At 35.3% G+C, this 27,177-nt stretch overlaps 1 non-coding gene across 1 annotated transcript; it reads right to left on the bottom strand.

Moving 5' to 3' along the window:
- Window positions 1–2,901: 2,901 nt before the first annotated feature.
- On the bottom strand, window positions 2,902–3,008 carry LOC131156873 (small nucleolar RNA R71). The gene has a single exon (XR_009137138.1). It is a non-coding gene; the product is annotated as a small nucleolar RNA R71 (small nucleolar RNA).
- Between the last annotated feature and the right edge of the window lie 24,169 nt (window positions 3,009–27,177).

Raw genomic sequence — 27,177 nt, 5'->3', positions numbered from 1 at the left:
AAGAATTAGAAAAATTATCAATTGAGAATAAGGATGATAGCATAAAAATTAAAGAACCACCTACTGAGGATATTTAGGTGGAGAGTAGGGTACAAGAACTACCTAGAGAGTGAAAATTCGAGAGGAGTCACCCCAAAGAACAAATCATAGGTGAACCATCCCGAGGTATAGCTACCTATTCATCCATTTGAAACTTATGTAGCCACTTTGCATTCTTATCTCAGGAGGAGCCTAAGAATGTCTATGAGGCCATTGAGGATGAATCATGGGTGATGTCTATGCAGGAAGAACTTAATCAGTTTGAGAGAAGCAAATTCTGGACAATAGTTCCTAGACCTGATGATCACATTATTATTGGAACCAAATGGGTCTACAGGAACAAAAAGAATGAAAATTGAATAGTAACTAGAAACAAAGCCAGACTTGTGGCTCAAGGGTATAACCAGGAGGAAGGTATAAATTTTTAGGAGGCATATGCTCTTGTGGTTAGAATGGAAGTCATTCATATGTTATTAGCTTATGCTGCTTTTAAGAATTTCAAATTATTTCAAATGGATGTTAAAAGCGCTTTTCTAAATGGTTTCATTCATGAGGAGGTGTATGTGGAACAACCTCCAAGATTCAAAGACCATAAATTCCCTAATCATGTTTATCGTTTGTCAATTGCCTTGTATGGATGGAAGCAAGCTCCTAGAGCTTGGTATGAGAGGCTAATGAGTCCCTAAAATGCATGATTTTAGACCCTTACTTACCTTTGCTTATCCTTACTTTATTATTTATCTACCCATTGTTATCATTGTTCGGAGCTATGCAAGGTTTGATGGTTTTTTCAATAAACATAGTTTAAAACCAAGGAATTAGGCATGTGAGATGCTAAAGGAGTATCTGGAGTACACAAAGGGGTGACCTAGTCTTCCACTACAAATTCCAAAGTTCAGACTGAGATCAAAATGCTGTAAGAGTTGTCCAAGTGATCGGCCATGTGATTCCCAAGGGTGACTAAGGCGAGATACTAAACTCTCCTGAGCCAAGAAATACTAAGAGCATGGACTAAGTGGTCGACCAAGAGACCTTGTAAGGAGACTATGTCGAGTTCCTGAGATTTCCTGAAGTTCAAGATCCTGCAAGTATCGACCATCAACTCGACTAGCAAGATCCTGATGGGTGACTTAGTTGAAGACATCGAAGATTCAAACTCTTGATTTCCTATGAGTCTTTACCAAGGCACGCACAAGGGAAGCATTGGAGCGACTTGGTCGACAACGGCGATCTTCTACTTGAGATTTGCTACAAACTTTCCTAAATTGAAAATTGAACCTTATAAACCATAGAGCCTATAAATAATCGCTTTAAAGATGAGCTCTGGGTTCCTATTTGGCCTCTCCTAGGTTAGTGACAGACTTAATATGTCATTAAGAGCGATTGTAGATTAGTTAGAGTAGATTTCAATTCCTGTTTCAGTGTGTGCACGAAGTGTCCGACAGCCTGTGACAACTGGCAGCGTTTATGTAATCTCCATGTATACTACATGATCATTATCTTGTTCCTTCTGGTGTTGGTGACAGATGTACTGAGTACAAAGGATTGATCCTTATATGCTTTCTCTTTACTGCTTTCATTGAAATGCTTTCCTTTACCGCTTGATTGTGATAAATTTCTAGTTGACAGGATAAGCACCTCTACAACTTCAATCAGGTACACGTATTGGGCTATAGTCTCCCATAGAGGTTCTTTTGATCGCTGTAATAAAATATACTGCGGTTCCCGACTATGCTTCAGATGGTTGGTGCACCGTTGCTACTTTATGCCATCAAATGACTCCTTGAATTGTTTAGCCGAGTTCCAATTAGTTTAATGTGGTAAACTCACTAAACTTAGATTACGCAAACAACATGCCAGGTGTCATTCATGATTAAGCATTGCTTTGTAGGAGTAGAGTTAAGTTAGATTTACATGCTTTCATTTACATGATTTCCAATAGTTGATAGAAAATACCCTGAAAAATATCATCTTTTACTTTTATTTTGCACAAGGCTGCAATAGATTAATTTGAAAGTGGTTTGATAACTGCACTTTAAGTCCTTGAGGATCGACATCCGGCTTCCCAAGTTTCTACTAAACTTGGGATTAAGTTAGGTTTTATAAATATTAGTTTTGGTAGTTAAAGACCTAAGCCTTGGCAAGCCAACCAAATTTTGGCGTCGTTGCTGGGGACTTAGCTACGGTTATAAGCCAACTATCATTTTAGGATATTGTTGCTTTGTTTTTATTTTCTTTCTTTTTATTTTTGTTTGCCAATTTTGAAGTCTTAAATCTTTGTGCGTCAAGTGTGTATGCTTGGTTTGTGTTCTTTGGATCCTGAGTTATGGCCCCTAGACCCCGAGATTGAGAAATCTTATAGATCCTCTAGGAAACCTACCTCTAATCCTGAGATTGCTGAGTCATCTGAATTGAAACTCATGACAGAACGACCATCGATTCATGTTGAACAAATCTCGGAACCCTGAGCTCCCCACCTACTTGTGGTGGGACAGCAACCACTTTGGCCACCTAGGAACTACTTTGTGCCTAATGCAAACACATTGTCGTCCTACATTTGGTTCTCGGATGTTTAAGAAGCACAAATCGAGATTAAGACTTTGATCATCTCGATGCTGCCAACCTTTTATGGGAACTCCACAAAAAATCCTTATCAGCATCTAGATGAATTCTTGGAGATCTGTTCCACCATTGGAATATCCAATTTTAGTGACAATGCTCTTCGTCTTACGATTTTTCCATTCTCTTTGAAGGATAAGGCCAAATACTGACTGACGTCCTTAGAACCGAACTTGGTGGCCAACTGAGACACCATGCAGCATGAATTTTTGAAAAAGTACTTCCCAATTGGGAAGACTAACCAGCTGTGAAGGGCAATCACAAGTTTCACACAGATGGATGGGGAACTCTTTTTCGAGACTTGGGGAATGCTTTAGAGACCTACTCCATAAATGCCCACATCATCAGGTCCCCAAGTGTCAGTTAGTTCAAACCTTTTATAAAGGGCTAGCTGAGAGAGATAGGTCAATGGTTGATGCATCATGCAGAGGTACTTTCCTCACTGAAAATAAGAATGAAGCTTGGGTTCTCTTTGAGAACCTAGCCGAGAATTCACAGCCGCATACTACGACTTCTCATAGACCCCTCAATCCAACAGCTTCCAAACATAAGGGAGTTTATGAGTTGACCTCAGTCCATGACATAGCACCCACTTTACACAACATATCTAAAAATCTAGATCAATGCTTGTCCTTAAGGCAACCACAACAACTACAAGCCTATGTCGAGGTGTGCAATCTGCTCTAACCCTTCCCATTCATACTACAATCGCCCACATGCGCCATCTTAGCCTGAGCTTGTATAGGAGGAAGTAAAAGTGATCCATAATTGGTATGATAGGCCGTTGAATGACCCCTACCCAAATACCTACAACCCTAGGTTGAAACAACATCCCAACTTCTCTTGGAGGCTACAAGCTCTGGGTTTCCAATCCCAAAGACCTCCACAAGTCCTTAATGCTCCACTTCCTCATCCATACCAAAATTTTCAAAATCATCCTGATTCAACCTCCAGATCTTCAACCTTTCAGCAGTTGTCTCTCTCTTAGCCTAAGTATGACACATTTTAGGAAACAGTGTTGAAAGCCCTTAAAAGCATTGAAGCTAATCGTAAAATAGATCAGCAACTCCTTCATTCCCACTCCCAGTCCATCGTAAAGTTAGAAGCCACCCTAGGGCAACTAGCTACCTCTTTCATTTGGAGAGATGAAGGAAAATTGCCAAGTTAGCCCGCAGTGAACCCAAAAGGACACTATGGGGTGGAATGTGAACTAGACGCTGGTCCCTCGTCATACCTTAAGAGAGCCTAGGTGGTGACCACTTTCCAAAGTGGTAGGAGGACAGAAAATGAAACCAAGGAGCAATTGAGTGAGGGAGAAAATGAGGAAGAAAATAAGGTAGTACCCAATGCTAATTCTTGCACCTTATCTTCTTCTAATTTAGAACATAAGGCCATTTACCCCACACCTATCACTGGAAGGACCAGACCTCACTTCATCCCTTATAGGGCATTTCATGTCTCTTCGGTTGCACATCCTACAGCCCTTCGTACACCTTCCATATTTAGGAAAGAAACCTCAACTGAGTCCATCTGGGACATGTTTAAGCAAGTAATGGTTGGCAAGCCTACCTTAGATGGCATCAAGCAATTGCCTGTGTTCAAAAAGTTCCTTAAGGACTTATCAATGCAGGAGCAAGAGTCAAGGATGCACATGGATGTATTGGTCAAGCATGCGAAGCACATGAGCTCAATGATATTAGGGCACCTCATCCCTAATCTAAAAGACCCCGATTCACCAACTATTTCATGTATAATTGGAAATCACACCATGGACGGGGCTCGATTAGATTTAGGGTCAAGCATGAATATCCTACCATAGTCAACCTACCAAAAACTCAACCTTGGGAAGCTATAGCCCGCTCTGGTCACATTACGTCTTGCTGATCGATCTCTAAAGAAACCCCGGGGTGTGGTAGAGGATGCAATAGTCAAGGTGGAAGAGTTTCATACCCTATAGATTTCATTATCTTAAATATGGAACCTTCCACGAATCTCATCCCTCTCCTTTTGGGATGACCATTCTTAGCCACTGTGAGTGTTGCATTCAATACAGGGCAGGGGTTATGGATATCTTCTTGGGCCGCAAGAAACTTAAGCTAAAAGTATTTAATGCTCCCCCACATCCATTTAAAACCATCCTAGTTGTGGACGAATATGTGATTGATAAAATTTTTAGGGAAATGTCTCCTTCGATTCTATGGAGGGACCCTTTGGATAGTGCACTTCAGCTTGAGAACCCCTTCATCGTTGAACTAGGGGACCCTTTTAAGCAATCGTCCGCACATCATGACTCATTCTTCTATCTAGTGAGCAAGTTGGGGGGTATGCAACTCCAGATGTGAGGTAGCGAAGGGGGAGGACAACTTCCCCTTTGAACTAGGTTGAGTTTGACACGAGCATGGATGCATCTAACTGAAGATGGTAAACTTATCAATTCCGCGAGGCAACTTAAGAATTTTTTCCTTTTCCTTTTGAATCTTTAAAGTGTACATTGTAGGGTTAATAGGGTTTAGAGTCTTGAAAGTAAGTTTTAGGAAAAACTAGGGGTGTAACCAGAAAGGCAACCTGTATGCACATGGGTGACCTAGTCTAGACTTTGATCTGTTATGAGATTTGAAAATATCAAAAGGGTTGACCATGTCTGTGACCAGTCGGGTGACCAACACTGCTGGCTGGTCGCGACCTGGGAGGAAGTAATGTTTTCAGATTAAATTGAAAAGTGTGCAACCATCTGCGACCAAAAAAAGAGCTGGTGTGACTTGGTCAAGACGGTCAAAAATTATTTAAAATCTAGTGTCACACCCAACTCTTCAACTCCCTCCAGTTGTTGCAACTTGGGTGATTATCATCACCCCTCTCCGTCACTAGAGCCATGAAGCACCATATCTAGCTCTGGTAGCCATTCCTTTGTTGTGCGTCTTCAAAAATTTCTTCTCCACCTATCTCAAGGCAAGAATCATCCCAAGACTCATCTTTGGACTTGTCTCAACCCGTTGCCAAATGTCTACTACTTCGGGTCCTACCAAGACGGGTTTCTTCGAAGATAGGTCGGTCAACTTCAGAAGCATGGAAAGAAGCTTTAGGGGTGGTAAGGGCTTCACACATACGGATGAGACAACTCTCATGATGGGGATCAGCCCAATAGCCAGGAAGTTCAGCAGAGTCCTTGAGGATGCCACGGGTGCCATCTGCAGACTCGCAGTTGCGTTCGCCCCATTCTTCTACACCATCTCCTATTGCCTAACCTCTAGCACATAGGCTTGAACTACAACTGCTACCGCATCCCTTCCCATCATACCAGTCACTCCCACTAGTTGCCCTGCCTAACCAACCAATGCCACTCTGGGTTCTCCAACTGTGTCGCACACGCCCTCCTCTTTCTCCTAATCAGCTTTGGTACCTGATAGAAATGGTGCCAGCCCATGACGCTGCATTAGCCAAACCTTTGCTATTTTCATCCGTGTTGGCTTTAGAAGGCTTAACATCTTGTTTTGATACTAAAAAACAAGTGGAACTTAACATATTTGGTTGAGTAATGATATTTCAGGACTCAAAAGGATCAAGCATGTAAATGCAAGGTCAAGGATCCATTGCAAGCTTATACTTCAAAGAAGGATGATCATGTCAAGCTTTCAAGATGATATTTTAAAGCATTAAGAATATGAGAGAAAGCTTAAAATATATTGAAGCTCAAAGACAAGATGGGGTTAGAGAAAGACAAGCATGAAGACTTAAGTGCTTAGAATGTCAAAATCTTAAGAAGTCTTTATGTAAGTGCTTCATTCAATTTCAATATGGATACATAAAGCTCTTAGGTTAATTTCTTGGACCTAGATACCTTTTAAAATACTTGGAAAGTATTTTTATAAGGTCTAAAGTTATTTCAAAAAGGTTAAAACTATTTTTGGAATGAAAAGCAACAATCTCGAGATTTTCCAAATTATGTTATTTTTTCTATATCTATATTGATGAGCATTTTCCTCTATCAAACACTCCTTATTTTAAAACATGTTCAACCTTAAAGTTATGGGATTCTCTCTTAGATTTCAGTTGATACTAAAAACCTCAAATTTGGATTTATATAGAAAACGTTATGACCAAAATACGGAAGGGTGGTCAAAGATGTCAACACCTCAGCAAATTGACTGGTCAGCCAACTGACCAGAATGAACTGGTTTTGTTAGCCACCTGACAGGTAAGCTGATTGACCATTTTGACCTATGCTCAGTCAGCCGATTGACCATCTAACAGGATCAATTTTTGGCAGACAGAAAGGTCTCAATGGTCTGTCTAGCCGACTGACCCTGTATAAACACTTACCTAGTCGCCTATCCAGCCAACTGACCCTACGGGAATTTAAATTTTGAACTTCAATGGAAAAATTCTAAAAATTAGTTTTTTAAATCTAAACGTTATAAAAACTTGGAAGACACTCCAAGCAACTTGGGAGACGAGGAAACTCACTCTATAAATACATAGTTTTGCAGATCAAATTATACGAAGCAATTGAAAATCAATTCTTAAAACTAAAACTCTCATACTCTCAAAGCTCTTATGCTCCCATCTTTGCACATTTGAATTGCTGAAATTTTTTGGAAGCAACTGATCAATCCTTATTTATGTTTCTAAATTGTTGATTCTCATCCAGAAGGAAAACTTGGTGAAATCTCTCTTGAGCTTTAATTGTATTTCATATTGATATTTTGATTGAAGTATATATTATTTGAAATTGTACTAATTCACCATATCTACGGGTAATTCTTTGTGCACAGATTATTGATCTTGTTCTTGTAGATTTGAAGATTCAAGGATTGTTTGGATCGTTGTCCAAGCATGGGGTATTGCTTGGAGAGGCATTGCTCTATCCTAGTGAAGGAGTGTTTGAGCGTATGGAATCACTTGTAAGGTTTTGTTCCTCCTAGAAAGGAACTTGTTTTAGTGAATACTTTGGTGGTTTGCCAAAGGCGAGGACGTAGGCTGGGGATAAGCTAAACCTCGTAAAAACTTGGTGTCACTCTCTTTCCTTTACTCTCTTTATTTTCAGCACATATAAACTGCGTAGATGTTTTAAATTCCTAAATCATATATACTACGTAAATTTGGAAATTAAATAAACTTAAAGTATAATTTTGATTCTGGATTGTGGAAACCAAAAGGGAGTACGTTAGTTGGCTAATACTTTGCGGAAACCTCAAAGGGGGTACATTGATTGGTTAACACCCAAAGATAAATTAAGTAAGAGTTTATTTGAATTCTGAATTTTGGGAAGAGTGTGGATGTTTTGTTGAATATCAAATTGAGAAACAAATTTCATAACTGTAGTGCTTGAATCAAACTTTCATATATATAGGGCTACAAACAAACAAAAGCTGAATCTTATATTTTAATTTGAAAATTGTGGTTGATTGGAAAATTGATTGGTTTGGTTGATTGATTGGTTAAGTACTTTATTGGTATATGGTTGTGGATTGAATATTGTTTTAAGTATTTATTATGTATTTGATAAATCAATAAGAAATCAAGAATTCATTGAAAGAATTAAATTAGGTTAAGGGATTCTTGAAAAAGAATTAAAAAAAAATTTTAAATCCCATTCACCACCGTCCTGAGACAACACCTTGGTTTTCAATTCGTATCAGAGAGAGGTTGTAGAAAATCCTAACTAGTAGCTACATAAAGATTTAGATGACACGCATAGGCGTAGCTCCCTTTGGAGAGGGTCAATCCTCAACTAGGCCTCCCATCTTTTGTGGTTTAGGTTATACATTTTGGAAACAAAGGATGAGAATATATCTACAAACCATGGATTGGAAAGCTTGGAAGGTTGTCACACATGGTGACTTAATTCTTACTAAAATAGTAGATGGCAAGGAAATACCCAAAGAAGAAAAAGAATGGACCGACAATGACCATAAAATGTTACAAGTAAATTGAAGTGCTATGAATGCATTGTTTTGTGCCCTTGATATAAATAAATTCAATAGGGTCATGGCTTGCAAATTAGCCAAAGAGATTTGGGATAAATTGGAAGTTACCTATGAAGGTACTATTGACGTAAAGGACAATCGAATCGATATGCTCACTAGCGAGTATGAAGCTTTTAAGATGAAAACAGATGAATCAATAACTAGCATATACACTAGGTTCACCCACATAATAAACTCCCTCAATGCCTTAGGAAAAACATACACCACCTATGAAATGATTAGAAAAATACTTAGAGGGCTGCCACCTATATGGGAACCAAAAGCCACTTTCATAATGGAAGGAAGAAATTTGAAAAACATCTCCTTAGATGAACTTATAGGTTCTCTCCTCACATTTGAAATGACAATGAATGAATAAGTGGAAAAACTAAAGCTCAAGAATATATTGCCTTCAAAGCTTGAAAAGAAAACTTTAGTAGTGAAGATGAAGAGGATGAACTAGCCTTCATATCTAAGAAACTTGCAAGAATACTAAGAAGGGAAAATAAATTCAAAAGAAGAATCCAAAACTCTGAATCAAATGAAGAAGAAGCCAATATAAAGAAATCAAAGAATAAAATCCCCACATGTCATAATTACAAGATAGATGGACACATAAAACTAGAATGCCCACCACTTAAGAAAGATTCTAAGAAGAAAAAGAAAAAGGCAATGAAAGCCACTACTTGGGACAATTTGAGTACAAGTAGTTTAGAAAAAGAATCAAGTGACTAAGAGGTTGCTTATACTTGTAGTGATTCATCTAATGAATCCAACGATGAAAGCATGCCATCTTATGAAAAGTTACAAAATGATTTATTCAAGGTGCATAAGATGTTAGTTAATATGACTAAACAATACACATCACTAAAAAACAGGAATGAAGGAGTGATGAATGAATTAGAATCCCTCAAACTTGCTGAAAAGGAAAAAGAATTAAAAATCAAGAAAATAGAAAATAAAAATGAAGCTGTGATGACTGAATTATAATCTAAAAATCTTACTGAAAAAGAAAAGGATTTGAACATCAAGAAATTAGAGAGTAAGAATAAAAAATTGATGAAGGAAGTAGAAAACTTGAGATCCCAATCCTCTATGAAAAATGAGAAAGACTTATATATTTCTAAATTAGAGGATAAAATTACTAAAATGCCTAAAAACCAAGAAAAGGGTAAAAATGTAGAAAATTCTAAAATTTATAATCTTAAGAAAGAAATTGAGGATCAAACCAAAATCATTTACAATTTTACTAGAGGAAAAGAAAATTTTGATAAAATAATTGGCTCAAAGGAATGTCTTTAAATAAAAAATACATAGTATTCAATGGAATTGAAAATAAAAGGAAAAAGAATCTCTATATGGGATACTTCACAAAATCCTCTAAAGACTAAGCTAGCACCTCCTCAAATGCCTACACACATACCATATGTTTTCTATGTAGGAAAAAGGGGCATGTTAAGTTCAAATGTCCATTAAAGAGGAAAGGTGTAAAAACAAAACAAGTTTGGAGAATTAGAGAAACATTCCTTGTTAAACCATCCGGACCCAAGAAAGTATGGGTACCAAGATGAAATACTAAATCCTTCAACTTCAATTGATATCGAATCTATGGAAAAGCATACAAAGATATTGAACAAATTGAAATAGAGAATAAGGATAAAAAGTTATTCAAGCTTATTAATGCTTATCTTATTGAAACTCATGAAAATTGTTGGCCTCAATCAATGAATAAATCATACAAAGCTTAAATTAGAAAGCATTAAGATACATAAAGTTTGGATGTTTATATGAAATCAAAAGAAAAGAATATCTAAAGAAAATAGAACTTGTTGCATAAGTAGTTTGATAAAGAAGAAAGCTTGGCAGAAAAATTGTGAAGGTCAGCCAACTGACCATAAGATCAGTCGACTGACTGAACAACATCTTTAAGGAGAAAGGATAGGTCAGCCAACTAGACATAAGCTCGGCCGACTAACTAAAGGTAAAATTTTTAAACAAGTTTGAAATGAAATATTTGAGCCACACAAGAACAATCCAAACAAAAGTACAGTACAATGCACATGATAATTATATATCCCATGCTTATGTGATATGCTATATGCTACATGTGTATATCTTGAAATTGGTATCTTGAAATCTCTAAAGACAATGAAAATATTGATGATTAATGGCTCACTATATTTTGAAAATCTGAGCATAAAGTTATTAAGCATAATTTAGAAGCATAAATTTTGGTATGACATTGATATGACTTGATTCTTAACCATGTATGCTTGTGATAGATCACATGGATAAATGACAATTTGCATCAAAATAATTTAGTATTCATGAGCTATGCATAATGTGACATTAGTATTGGTATCTATAAAGTACATTAGTATCCATGAATATAAAAAATTGGTATTTGAACATGACAAATATAATTATATCCATGAGCACATACATGATATGAATTAATGAAGCATGGGATGATAAAAGCATAATCGGTATCAAAACTGAATGTATTAAATTCAGGGAGAGTATTATGACTTGCTGATTTTTTTTTCTTAACTTTTAAATTGGTATCATGAATTATTTTTAAATTGGTATCATAAATTTTCAATTAGTATTATTCTTTATTGTTTCAATTAGTATCAAAAGTTTAATTGGAATTAGAATTAAAGAAAATCTCAATTAGTATCATATGCTTGATATGCATGTTTGATATTCATATGCTCAAAATATGATTTATTTTGTTTATATCCTACTCTTTTTGATTGATGTCAAAAGGGAGAGAAGTTTAGAGCAAAAATTGAAAAATTGAGCTGGGTATTGAAAAATTTTGAAATTTTGAACATGATATATGTAGCAAAAAGGGGAGAAGTATTTAACATTGAATGATCTTAAACATAACATGATGAGATAAGCACGATATTGTATGATATTGAAATTGGTGTTGATATTGATCTTAAAATTACAAATATTGTTAAGATGATGCTTATTGTAAGGGGGAGTTTTTTAAGGCTTACTCATATTTTTGCTCCTTATTTGTCATTATAAAAAAGGGGGAGATTGTTGGCCTTTCAAGACTTAACATCCTGTTTTGATGCTAACAAACAAGTAAAACTTAAAATATTTGGTTGAGTAATGATATTTCAGGACTCACAAGATTCAAGCATGTAAATGCAAGGTCAAGGATCCATTGCAAGCTTATACTTCAAAAAAGGATGATTATATGAAGCTTTCAAGATGATACTTTAAAGCTTGAATAATATGAGAGAAAGCTTAAAATATATTGAAGCTCAAAGACAAGATGGAGTCAAAGAAAGACAAGCATGAAGACTTAAGTGCTTAGAATGTCAAAGTCTTAAGAAGTCTTTATGTAAGTACTTTGATCAATTTCAATATGGATACATGAAGCTCTTAGGTTAATTTCTTAGACCTAGATACCTTTTAAAATACTTGGACAATATTTTTATAAGGTCTGAAGTTATTTCAAAAAGGTTAAAATTATTTTTGGAATGAAAAGCAACAATCTTGGGATTTTCCAAATTTTGTTATTTTTTCTTTATCTGACAAGCATTTTTCCATGTCAAACACTCCTTAATTTAAACAGCGTTCAACATGAAAGTTATTAGATTTTCTCTTATATTTTTGTTGATACTAAGAAAGTTCAACTTAGATTTTTATAGAAAACGTTGTGACCAAAATACTAAAGGGTGGTCGAAGTTGTCAGCACCTCAACAAACTAACTGGTCAGCCAACTGACCAGAATGAACTGGTTTTGTTAGCCAACTGTCTATTCAGATGACTGACCATTTTGACCTATGTTCATTCAGCCAACTAACCATCTAACATAATAAATTTTTGGCAAACAAAAAGGTCTCAATCACCTGTCCAGCCAGCTGACCCTGTATAAACACCTACCCAGTCGCCTGTCCAGCTAACTGACTTTATGTGAATTTAAATTTTGAACTTCAAAAGGAAAATTTTAAAAATTTGTTTTTTAAATCTAAACGTTATAAAAACTTGGGGGACACTCCAAGCAACTTGGGAGACAAGGAAACTCACTTTATAAATACATGGTTTTGCAAATCAAATTATACCAAACAATTGAAAATCAATTCTCAAAACTAAAACTCTCATACTCTCAAAGATCTTATGCTCTCATCTTTGCACATTTGAATTGCTGAGATTTTTTGGAAGCAACTGATCAATCCTTCTCTGTGTTTCTGAATTGTTGATTCTCATCTAGAAGGAAAACTTGGTGAAATCTCTCTTGAGCTTCAATTGTATTTTATGTTGATATTTTGATTGAAGTATATATTATTTGAAATTGTACTAATTCACCCTATCTAAGGGTAATTCTTTGTACACAGATTATTGATCTTGTTCTTGTAGATTTGACAATTCAAGGATTGTTTGGATCGTTGCCCAAGCGTGGGTTGTCGCTTGGAGAGGCATTGCTCTAGCCTAGTGAAGGAGTGTTTGAGCGTGGTGTAAGGTTTTGTTCTACTTAAGAAGGAACTGATTTTAGTGAATCCTTTTGTGATTTTCCAAAGGCGAGGACGTAGGCTGAGGATAAACCGAACCTCATAAAAGCCCAGTGTCACTCTCCTTCCCTTACTCTCTTTATTTTCAGCACATATAAACTACGTTGATGTTTTAAATTCCTAAATCATATATATTACGTAAATTTGGAAATTAAGTAAACTTAAAGTATAATTTTTATTTGGGATTGCGGAAACTGAAAGGGAGTATGTTAGTTGACTAATACTTTACAGAAACCTCAAAGGGAGTACGTTGATTGGTTAACACCCAAAGATAAATTAACTAAGAGTTTATTTGAATTCTGAATTTTGGGAAGAGTGTGAATGTTTTGTTGAATATCAAGTTGAGAAACAAATTTCATAACCATAGGGCTTGAATTAAATTTTCATATATGCAGGGTTGTAAACAAACATAGCTGAATCTTATATCTTAGTTTGAATATTGTGGTTGATTGAAAAATTGATTGGGTTGGTTGATTGATTGGTTAAGTACTTTATTGTATATGGTTGTGGATTGAATATTGTTTTAAGTATTTATTTTGTATTTGATAAATCAACAAGAAATCAAGAATTCATTGAAAGAATTAAATTAGGTTAAGGGATTCTTGAAAAAGAATTAAAAGAAATTTTTAAATCCAATTCACCCCCCTCTTGGGACTACACCTTGGTTTTCAATCCAATTCAAATTCTGACTCCGACTCTGATCTATATAGTGGTTTTTCTTGCTCTTGATTCGTGTATTGTGCTTCTGCGACACCCTTTTGCTTGTTTTTCTTTTCTTTTCTTTTCTTTCCTTACACCATGTTTTTGATTGGCAGTCTAGCTGCACCGCTCTTAACTGATTGTACTGCCTTTTTACATGAATGAAATATACATAGTGTTTTTTGGATGCTCTACTTGTCTGTTGTGCTATAGTGTATTCTTGCATACATGTTGTTGCTGGTTTCTATATATTTGATGCAGGTACATAGAATTCTTCTATTTGCACCATGCAGTATTTCCTTCCATGCACACCAAGTTCTTTCTTTCTATGCTTTAGTGCAGACACTATAGTTCTAAGTTGGGGGTAGGGGGTAGGAAAACACTACATAGCACATTTCACGCACAAAAATGACAAGATTAAAAATTTTCTCAGTGAACGAAACTTAATTCATGCCATGCTAACATCTATTATACCCTTTACATACAACCATATAATCTAGATGTTACATGCATAGGCTTTTCATTTATATTATTTTTTTATGCTCACTAACAAAGTAGCAAACCATTTGTGCGTAGTTTCACAGGACATAGCCTATTTAGTGACATGCTACTCTAGGAGGGATGACTAGTGATTCATTTGTGTTAATGCTGTTATGTAAACTCTTGTATTCACATGGTACTTCATGAGGCAAAGAACACACTTACACATGGTTTGTGGCACTTAGGGATCCTTGAGAGCACTAAGAGAACACATGTGGCGACTATGACACCTTGTGAGGTACTGTTGAGCCTGTTCATTCATTTCTTGAATTTTTGACGTCAAACTCCAAGTTTCTAAGACTCAACTCTCCTTTTTCTGGATATACCTTGCTTACTAGTCTTTATTCTTGCACTTGCTAGCCTAGAGGTGACATCTAGTGGGGAGATATAAACCTAGGTCTTGTAGCCTACTCAAGATATGAAGATTGAGCTACCCCTAGAGACAAACTTATGTTGTGGATTCCTATTGAGCTTAATTCCCATTGGTAGCATGAAGACAACAAAAGAAGTGTAATGATTGTCCTAGTCAACCACGAAAAGGAAGAAAAAGGAAAAGAATGAGCAGAAGAGAGAAAAAGAGAAACAACAATGCAAAAACACGAAATAAAAAAAAAAATATACCTGCTCCAATCAAATGTGAAAAGGTCAAAGTTAGGGACACAACACCACATTCTTACGAGTATGAAGATTCTTCAGCTATCCAATGCATCAGATGTATTCACGCTCAGTTCATGAATGAGTTTATCTATGGTGGTCATGATTGGATGTGGCGAGTAGGTAAGAAGATGCTAGGGTGAAGGACCTGAGACCCCACAAATAGGCTGGATTCCATTCCGACTAATCCACTCCATATTATTAGCATTTGTTCCTTAAAGTATGTGGGTTGTTTGATCATGACATTCTTCCTCACATATAATTAGTGAACCCATTTTCTTGAAGTGTTTTTGAAAGTATACTAGTGAGGCTGAGTCAAAACAATTGTTATGTAGGTGCCTAGGGACATCCTGAGTGTGGCAAATCATGCACTTTACATATACCTTGTGATATAACCTATTTATACTCAAGATTACATGATAATATTAGCTCTGAATTGCAATTGCTTGTTGATTCTCTAATAGTTATGCTTGTTGGTAGTGGTTGTATATTGTTGAAACTTGCATGGATCAATTGCTGCGGAGTGTGTGTATAATGGAGTTATGTATGAAAAGGCCTAGATGTAATCAAGATATATTCTTGTATGTAAAATAGTGTAAATTTTGTTGCATGTGACTTTATTCCATTATTCATTTAGCCGATGTTTGTCGGTATTGCCCTGGAAACCCTTACGAGACTAGAACTCGTCCACTAGGATCAACCTAAGGGTTTTAAGCCTTGTTACATATGGTAAATGCAACCGTGTTTCCCGTGAAAGAGGAGGTAGGTCGGATTTGGTAGTTTTCTTAGATTTTATTTTGCTCTACGACGAGAAAAATGTATGTTAAGGGTTGTGATGAGTCCCTAAAATGCATGATTTTAGACCCTCATTTACCTTTGCTTATCCTCACTTTATTATTTATCCATCCATTGTTATCATTGTTTGGAGCTATACAAGGTTTGTTGAACTTTTCGAGAAATATAGGTTAAAACCATGGAATTAGGCATGTGAGACACTAAAGGAGTATCTGGAGTACATAAAGCTTAAAGTCAGAAGTTTAGCCAAGCTCCTAAAGCCTTAAATCATCAAAGAGAATGAAGTATTTGTCCAACCAAGTGGCACAACCAGTAACACAAAGGGGCGACCTAATCTTCCACTGTAGATTCCGAAGTTCAGATTGAGATCAACATGCTATAAGGGTCGACCAAGTAATCTACCATGTGATCCCCAAGGGAGAATAAGGTGACATACTGAACTCTCCTAAGCCAAGAAATTCCAAAAGCATTGACTAAGTAGTCGACCAAGAGACCTTGAAGAGCGACTACATCAAGTTCCTGAGATTTCTTGAAGTTTGAAATCTTGCAAGTCTCAACCATCAACTTGACCAGCAAGATCCTGAAGGGTGACTTATTCGAAGAGATTGAAGATTCAAATTCCTAATTTCCTGTGAGTATTGACCAGGGTGAGCACAAGGGAAGCATTGGAGCGACTTGGTTGACAGCGATGATCTTCTACACAAGATTTGCTGCAAACTTTCCTAAACTGAAAATAAAACCTTGTAAACCCTAGAGCCTATAAATAATAGCTTCAAAGATGAGCTCTGGGTTTCTCTTTGGCCTCTCTTAGGTTAGTGGTAGACTTAAGATGTCATTAAGATCCATTGTATATTAGTTATAGTAGATTTCAATTCCAGTTTCAGTGTGTGCACGAAGTGTCTAACGGTCTGTGACAATCGGTGCCATTTGTGTAATCTTTGTGTAAATTACATGATCATTCTCTTGTTCCTTATGGAGTTGGTGATAGACGTACTAAATACAAAGGATTGATCTTTTTACATGCTTTCTCTTTACCACTTTCATTTAAATGCTTTCCTTTACCACTTGATTGTGATGAATGTCTGGTTGATAGGATAAGCACTTCTACAGCTTTAGTCAGGTACATGTATTGGGCTACAGTCTCCCATAGAGGTTCTCGTGATCGTTGTGATAGAGCTCCGATTCCCGATCGTGCTCCGGACGGTTGGTGCACCCTTGCTACTTTATGCCATTGAACAACTCCTTGGATTGTTTAGCCAGATTCCGATTAGTTTAAGGCGGTAAACTCACTAAACCTAGATTACGTAAACAACATCCCATGTGTCATTTATGATTAAGCATTATGAAAAGTAAGGTGTAGTCCCAAGAGGGGGGGGGGGGGGTGAATGAGATTTTTAAAACTTTCTTTGTAAATTCCTATTTTGCAAATTCTTTTAGTTAAGTATTAATCCCTTTTTTTAGTTTGAGTTAATTTGCAATCACACTCTTCAACACAATAGCTTCACAAGTACAATTGATTTTTAATAACCAACACTCAATCCAATCAATGAAGTAAGCTTGATATTTGCAATATGAAATAAAATAACAAATTTAACCAAACTTACAAAATTCAAATTTTGATATTAAGTATCTTGATCTTAAGTATGTAACCAATTAATATATTAATGAGCTTTGGTATTAATCAATCAACGTACTCCCTTGTGGTTTCCATAATATATTGATCAATCAACATACACCCTTATGGTTTCTGCAATTCCGAAAGGCAAATTAATATTCGACAAATTAAGTATACAACCACACAGTTTATAAGTGCTAAAATTTAAAGATAGTAGGGAAGAGAGTGGCACCAAGATTTTTACGAGGTTCGTCTATACCCACCTACGTCCTCGCCTTAGGTACACCACCCAAAGATTACACTATACCACTCCTTTAACAGGGTGGAGCAAGCCTTTTACACACTCCTTCAATAGGATAGAGCCCTCCTCTCCAAGTGATACCTCATGCTCAGTACAACGATTCAACAACCTGAATCGTCAAAAACAACAAGAAACAAGAAAAAATTCTTGTGCACAAAGACACTCTCACAAAAGAGTTGATTAGTACAAGTTAGAGCACTAATATACTTCAAATTAGATATCAATAGGGAAAGAATTTGAAGCTCAAGAATCTAATCACCGGGTTCTTCTTTAGATTGAGAGAAGCTTAGTAAGAACACAAGACCCGAGTGGTTGTATCAACAAGAATTCAATATAACTTCAGCAAGAATGTGTGAACAAGAGAGCTTTTGAAGAGTATTGAGAATTAGAGACTTTGAATGCTTGATTCCAAGTAATTTTCTTGTAAATTTTTTTTGGTTTTCCATGTATTTATAGAGTTCTAAAAGTAATTTCTTGTTGCCCAAGTTTACTTGGAGTATTTACCAAGTTTATACAAAGTTTGGAGCCCAAGAAAACATTTTTGAAGATTTTTCAACGCTGCTTTATTTCAAAAATTACGAACGTCGATCACCCAACAAAAATGTGTCAGTGCTCTGTCAGTCGCTTGAGTGTGTTTTTTCAGTCGCCTGACTACTGTCAATCACCTGAGAAAGATTTGTGAGGTGCCTAACATAGTTCTATTTGCCTTTCTTAAAAACCATATGTAGCTACCCGGAAATTTTCTTTCAAATTCTTTGATACCACTTGTAACAACCTAAATATTTCATATTATAATAATAACTAATACAGACTGCGGAAGACCTCAAATGCAATTTACCAAAGTACTAAACTATCCCAATATAACACTATCAATTTCATTATCACAATAAAGATATGAACTCATTAAAGCAAAAATATTATAATAATAATAATAATAATAATAATAATAATAATAATAATAATAATAATAATAATACAGCTCTAAACACGACCTTCTATCCCACCCACGCTTCACTGTGCTACTCTGATCACTGTTATACTCCACATGGCATCTGAAAATTATTAGATAATCATGGGGTGAGACACCTCCCAGTAAGATGGAATAGATTATTATTAGTGTGTAGAAAATGAGTTTTTAGTGTATCATAAACACATCCATTAAATAATTAACTTTATCTCAAGAGTCATGTAAAATTGTACTCACACCTATATATTTGCAACACATACTAACTTTTCAAAACATGCTTTGGTTCACTGAATTTCTCTGTTTACATAAACCTACACATACATCTTTTCTATACTTAGCATAAGCATTTGCAATCTATAATTCATTTCTATATAATCAAGCGTACACATTCTCCTTTATACCTAGACCGTGGCTCCACAGAGCACCATAACTATAATCAAGATCGCGGCTCCGTAGAGCACTATTACTATTATCCAGATCACGGCTCGGTAGAGCACTATAACTATAATATAGATCGTGGTTCCATAGAGCACCATAACTATAATCAAGATCGCGGCTCCGTAAAGTACCATAACTACTATAAAGATCATGACTTTGTAGAGCACCATAACTATAATCAAGATCGTAGCTCTGTAGAGCACCATAAACATAATCAAGATCGTGGCTCCATAGAGCACCATAAATACTATCAGGATCGCGGCTCTGCAGAGCACCATACACACTATCAGGATTGTGGCTCTGAGAGCACCATAAATACTATCAGGATCACGGCTCCGTGGAGCACCATAACTATAATCATAGCATTTCCCGAGATCATATTAAAATCATATTTTGTTGTACATCATAACTTGGTATAAACTATCATATCATATCTCAGTATAAAAAAACCCATCATTTCATAATTCCACAATACTCTTAACAATTTTTTAGATCAGTATAAAATCATAATTTTTCAGGTATAATATCTTATAGTGCTATCTATAAATCATGCTATAATCTGTAACTCTCTAATAAATCTTTAACTCTGTATAAAATATGTAACTCTGTTGTATATCATCATAAAATATTCTAATAGGCTATTTATACAGTACTGTAGTCATTTCTCATACCAGACAATTTGAGTGATAATTCATATTATAATAATTGATTGGGAAAAATATACATTTCTGTTGAAAACAAGGGTATGAATAATTTCACCTATTTAGTTTAATTCCATTATATTTCAAGAAAACATGATATACTCAAATCTCTGCAGTTTAATTTAATTCCAAATAATTCCCAAAAATTTGATTTAATCAAATCCATGTAGTTTAACTTAATTCCAAATTATTCTAAAAAATCTAATTTAACCAAATCCCTATAGTTTAACATAATTCTAAAATATTCCCAAAAATATGATTAAATTTAATCCCTGCAATTTAACTTAACTCAAACATATTTTTAAAATAAAATCTGAACATAAATATAATTAATTTCACATACTCAATCTAAATCGGGCATATTTTAGATAACACAAATCTATTTAAATTCACGTACTCAAATTTAATCAAGAATATTTTTAATATAAACCAGACATAATCTATTCCCTTTACCTTAGCCCTGGAGTGGTGCTTACAAAGTCCAAACGACGAATCCACTCTGGTTAAAATGTTCAGGAGCAGAGCTAGGACTCGGATATGGTGTTCGTTTTTCGATTTGACTTACATACGGAGAGAAAATCTAGAGAGAGAGTAAGAGTTTGAGAAGAGAGAGAGAGAGAGAGAGAGAGAGAGAGAGAGGGAAAGCATGGAGAGAGAGTGAGTGAGATTGACATAGGAAGGGGGTGAATTTCCCTAGAAGGAGTTTCTTGAAGGATTGATTCCTTTAGGTTACTTTATATATAACTTATATTATAATAATAATATTATATATATATATATATATATCTTATTCCAATAAATTTTTTTTTTTCATTATAAGACTATCCTTTTATTTTTTTATTTAATTAATAAATATAATATAATATTTTTTATTTTTTATTTATTTTTTATAATTTCGTGCATATTATTTTTGGGGTCGTTACATTCTCCCCTCCTTGTAAAAATTTCGTCCTCAAAATTTGTTAACCAACACTTAACAACTTTAATTCTCAATCACATTCTTCACTCCACACAAACTTCTTTCCTTTCCTTGTCAACTTAATCAGTGACACAGACATTCTAGAAAAATTCCGCACAAACTTGCAATAATATCCTGCCAACCCATGAAGCTATGAATTTATGCCACTTTTTAAGGATTTCCCAACTCAATACAGCATCAACATTAGAAGAGTCAATAGATAACCATTCTTTGATTATGACATGACCCAAAAAGTTTGCACTAGTTGTTCAAAACTCTCATTTCTCGTTTAGCATATAACTGATGCTCCCATAATATTTGTAAAGTTAATCACCAATGTGGTTTATGCTCTTCTTAAGACTTTAAATATATCAAAAATCATTTATAAAAACTATAATAAATTGATCCAAGTATGATTGAGTAACACTATTCATCATATCCAAGAAGATGCAAGGTGCATTGGTAACCCCAAATGGTAGCACAAGAAACTTATAGTGATCATATTATGTACAAAATTCCGTCTTTGGGATTTTTAATTCCCAAATCTCAATTGGTGATAATTTGATTGCCAGCCAATCTTTAGAAATTTTGGGATTTTGCTAATTGATCAAATAGTCCACCAATTCTTGGAAGTCGATACCAATTCTTAATGTAACCCGATTCAAATTCCAATAATTAGTGCATACTCTCAAGGACCCATTATGTTTCTTAGCAAATAACCCAGGTGCAACCCATTGTGATACACTAGACTGAACAAATTCCTTGTCAAGGAGATCTTCTAGTTGCACTCTAGGTTGCCTTAGTTTAACTAATGACATTCTATATGAAGCATTCAACATAGGCTCTGTTCCTAACACCAAATCAATATTAAATTCAATCTCCTTTTGGAGGTAGCCCCAGTAAATCATCTGGAAAAATATCTAGAAATTCATCACCTATGGGTAAAGAAGTTTGGGTTTCATTAACTTGTGTATTTTCTTTCATTGCTGTTACAAACCCCAGACATGTGCCCAAATTCCGTCATTTCACAAGTACTCAATATATCAAACATTAGAGCTTGTTAGTTGGAAGGAAATCGTCACTCCATTTAGATCTTCGAGTACTACTTTCTTTTGGAAACAATCAACTAAGTGTATGATAAATAGATAACCACTCCATTTATAGGATTACATAATAATCCACAATATCCATGTTAATAAGTCAATTAGGAAGTAATTCCACCAATATTTAAAATGCATGACTGCATATTCTATTCAAATTTATAGTCTTCCCCATAGGTGAAGCAACTCACAAGACCATACTCTAAATGTTCAAATTATAAACACAACATATTAGTAAAGAGTGCTACAATGTAGGAGTAGGTAGAACCAAAATCAAATAAAACTCTTGCCCAAGTGTTGTGTAAATGAATCATACCTTCAATTCCTCAATGTTGATTAGTTCTTGGCAAAACCGTGATAATTCAACAAATTTGATTTTATATTATTAGCTAACAAAAAAAATCCTTTGACTCAACTATAAAAATTCCTGTAATTGGGCTTCTTGGAGTGCTTTTCAAAAATATTTCTCATTGAAAACTATTTTAAAGTCGGTCCTAGCTCATAGCCTCAACCTTCAGCATCTTTTACCCATTGCATAGATTCCCACCAATGGTTAGCCTTACCTTTTAATAGAGAACTTGAGCATCTCTTACCCATTGCATAGATTCCCACCAATAGTTAGCCTTACCTTTTAACAGAGAACTTGCAATGATAAATTTATACTCATTACGCACTATACCTTCTAGGATATCTCATACTGGGATATGTAATCATTTTCCTGCTAGATCAAATATATAAAAGGCACTTCAAAACTCTCATCATAGATTTGTAATTTCTTTTAAGCAAAAATTATATAAGCTTCTAAGCATTCCCTGGGATTCTAATCGCCCTATGCCTTTTAAATGCCAAATTGATGCACAAGCTTACACTTTTCAATGAACATTTTTTTTTTTTTGGAATCATACAATCATATAAAGGACAAGCATGAACACAAGCATGAACATGTCTAACAGCTTCAAAATAAAAATGACCTTGTTTTAGATACCACATAATGGAACACAATGTCTAATGAATTTTGGGAGGCACTGCTTCAACACCATCCCTGGAAAAAGGCTACAACAATACACTAGCTCAAAATTCAAAGACTTGGCAAAAGGTACCCTCAAGACATTCTACAATGTAACTGCTCACACCTGCAATCACGTTTCCTAGTTTCTTCTTAACCATAAAACCATGTCATATCTATCCTAGTAAGCCAACATGCAATCTTTATCTACATTCATTGGAGATAAAATTTTCAATCATATTTAAACAACTAGAAGGACAATATCCCTTTTAAAATGTCCACAAAAGTTTGAATACAACCTTCAACTTGTTCACTTCTCTCATCATGCCTTGGCTAAAGGAGCCAAGTCCATTATCAGATGCTTGTGCTGCGAAACATTCCACTAGAAGACACTAAAAATATCAGGAATCTAGAACATCCCAACACCATAATGCCTATGTTCCTAACTGTTATGGATAAGTGATTAGGCTTGTTATGGATAAGTGATTAGGCTTTCTCATGATCTATACATCTTAGTGTTGCTAGGATGGATAATGTATCTAGAACAAAGTGCTTCCAACAAGGCTTATTCCTTCAAATCATGTGGAACACAAAACCTACCCAAATAACAAAGTCTCCCATGAAAAGATTTGTCCACCCTTCAAAGTGTGTACCCACTTCAATACCTCTCAATATTTTTTGAAACTAAGGGTCTTACTCTTGTCCTTTGGTAATTCACACTAATAAAGTTGGTTTTGCTTTAAATTATATATACAGACTTTATCTCCTTTATGGGTCATCTGAAAGCTGAAAGAAGATATTGTCCCCAACATTTTCCACCTTCAAATTTTTTTAAATTTGCTAATGTATATCGATACTTCCAAATTTGAGATGACTGGCTTGACTGATCATGGAGCGAGTTTTAAGATACCTTATGCATCGCAATCTCTTTTACATGTTGATATTCCCTTGGGTGTTGCATACATTTCTATGGGCTTGTAATATGATTTCTTATTGCAGGATCTTCTTACACTCACCTGAATTAATTATTTAAATATCCTTCCCTGTGTGGCCCTATTTAATTTAAATTTATCCCATTATTTTTGTCTTGTTTTCTTAAACCAATTTAAAAGATCCTCACTCTTTGAAATTCTAAACTCATTGGATGCTTGACTCATGGGTAGTAAAAATATCTTCTATTCCTCATTTGCTCAAACAAAATCTACATTGACTTCTGTGACATTTTTATGGTAGACTAGAATTGAATTTTGACCCTATACTCTCCTTAGAAAGTCGTCCAAAGACCCATGGCTAACTTATGGAAATATGGAAAGATTGAATATTTTCTTTAAGCACAATAAATACGAGAGAGAATAGCATACACCAAAGAACTATAACTTTTCATAAAACCTTAGGATAATTAGTATCCCCAAGGACTTTGCCATTAAAGAGCCCCTAAGGTTTTTAAGCATCTAAATCTAAGGATAACCACTAACATTCTTTCAGTTGCTCTCAAATCCATGCACACTAAATCAAAAGGAAACCATAGAGAACTAGGAGTATACTTTAATATACAAAGGTGCGCACATTCCAAAAATGCACAAAATTCTATTTCAAATATTCCAGTAATGCAATTGATAGCTCATTCCTTGCAGTGACAATTTACACAAGAAAATATCATAGTTCAACATTCCGGAAGAAAAACATCAATGGTTTTCCATGACTTTTTTGGAACTCCCAACTGTTTTAGAAAAAGTAATAGAAAACCCTCTATGAATTTCTGCTTTTGGAAGCGAAACAAAACTCCAAAATTTCAATTTGCTTGTTGTACTTTACTCCGCTTTGCATCCTATATCTGATCACTCTTACAACACCCAGCCTACCCATTCCTATCCTCATCTTATTTCATACTTATACTTTAGTAATAATCATTCCTAGAGTCCACAGAATATGTATCCATAGCTCTTATACCAACTATAGCTACTCAGAAAATTTCGTTCAAATTCTCTAATACCACTTGTAATAACCTGAATATTTCATATTATAATAATAACTAATATAGACAGCGGAAGACCTCAAATGCAATTTACCAGAGTACTAAACTATCCCAATATAACAATATCAATCCCATTATCACAATAAAAATTTGAACTCATTAAAGCATAAATAAAATAGTAATACAACTCTAAACACGACCTTCTATCCCACCCATGCTTCACTACGCTACTCTGATCACTATTATACTCCACATAATATCTGAAAATATTGAATAATCATGGCATGAGACACCTTTCAGTAAATGATTACGCACCGAAATTGTGTAATTGGACGTTTAACCCGAGCTTTACAGTTTATATTTTTAATTAAATATCTAAAATTGTCCAATATTTTAATAAAATGACAAAATCATCATTCTTGAACTTTATTGCACTATTTATGAAGTTTTGGTAATTTTTTGTCGTAGGAAAATTCCCGAAAATCAAAACCGACACCTGTTTGTAGTTTTTGCATAACTTTTCCATCCAAGCTCCGATCGAGACGATTCAAATTTTTGGAGAAAGAGAAAAGGATTATCTACAACTTTTGTGTTTTGAGTTTTGTGAGATACGGGCTCCAAAAGAGTCAGATTTGTGATGAACAGAGAATGAAAAAAATAAAAAAATATAGCAATTCGGGTTTCCTATTCGGGTCTAGGGCTTTCCCCCCCCCCCCCCATCCTATTTAACCCTTCTCTTTCTCTTCCTGCAGAGGCAGCCCCCATGGCTCCCCATTCTCCTCTTTTCCTTCTTCTTCTTCTTCTATAGTTTGTTTTTTTTGTTCTTTTCAATTCTGCTTCTCTCTCCTTGTCTCTCTTCCTTCCCTTTGTCTTTCCTCCCTCACTCTCCCCTTTTCCTATATTTCTCTTGGCCTCCTCTGCCCTCTTGCAGTATGGCCAGCCTCCTCCACCATCTTCAACAGTCCCCAAGCACAGCAGAACACTAGCCGACTCCATAGCAGGACCACCAAAGCGCAGCAGCAACTTCTCCAGCACAGCAGCAACTTCACGGCTCCGTGGATTTGTTTCTCTCTCTCTCTTTTCCTTTCTTTCTTTCTTTTATTTACTTTTCTTTGAATCTTGGAATATTGAAGAAAGTTTAGTTTTTTTTTAATGTTATTGGAGTTTTCTTTCTTTTTGTTTAAGTTGAGTAATGTTGGGTATTTCATTATTGTTAAATTAATCCCGTTATCGTTTAGGTTGATTGATATTTTAATTTTAATTTGCATTCTTGATTCGTGGTTAAGATCCGATTTTTATTGCGCACGTATGTGTTGATTGAGTTTCCATAGTGTGTCTTTAATTCCATGATTAATGTCACCATTTTTAATTAGAGCGTGTTTCAATATTTCCTTAGGTAGATTAGAGTTTCCATTCTTGCATGTTTTAGTTCCATGTTTTAGGTTTCCCATTTTTATTAACGCGTGTCCCAATGTTTCTTTAAGTAAACTAGGATTTCTATTCTTGTTTCTTTTATTTAATACATGTTAGTTTTAGGGTTTTTAAATTACGTGTCATCTAATTCGGCAAAAGTAAAATTGAACAACTCTTGAAAAACCCGAATCTGAACCGAGTTCAGTGCATTTTTAGTTTCGATTGGAAGAACGTAAAATCTGAGATTAAATGCATTCCCTGAGGAGACGATCTAGCCCTTGGGCTTAATATTACACAACAGAACTCTTATACTTGGGATAGCTTCCGAGCTGCTGATTTTTCAAGTGAGTTAAGTTTTTGGCGCCATTGCCGAGGAATGTCGATCTTAGTCTCAAATTTACGTTTTTCCCATCATTTTTGTTAGTTTTACGAAAAATAAAAAAAATATAGAAAAAAAAAAGCAAAAAAAATTTTTGAGTTTTGAAAAATGGCTGCACCTGCACCACGCACGATAATGGATTTTTTGCAGCTTGAATATGCCACTGCATCCTTTTCCACTATTTTGCCTTATGACGAGCTTAATTTCATGATGCAGTGCGGGAGAACATCATTGCTACCCGAGTTTTACGGGATGGAATCTGAGTGCCTATATAAGCACTTAGCAGAGTTTGAATTAACCTGCAACATGTTTTTCTCTCATGCTAAAACTGATGATTCTATTCGACTAAATTTATTTTTTGCTACTTTGCAGGATAGGGCACTAATCTGGTTTCATTCCTTGAAACCTCACTCTATCACTAATTGGACTGATATGGAGCGTGAATTTCTGCATGCGTTTTGTCCCTCACAAAAAACTCAA

This window comes from Malania oleifera, chromosome 5 (assembly GCF_029873635.1).
Source record: "Malania oleifera isolate guangnan ecotype guangnan chromosome 5, ASM2987363v1, whole genome shotgun sequence".
Taxonomy (NCBI): domain Eukaryota; kingdom Viridiplantae; phylum Streptophyta; class Magnoliopsida; order Santalales; family Ximeniaceae; genus Malania; species Malania oleifera.
Note: the sequence above shows the minus strand (reverse complement) of the source record. Positions and strands in the feature narration are given on the sequence as shown.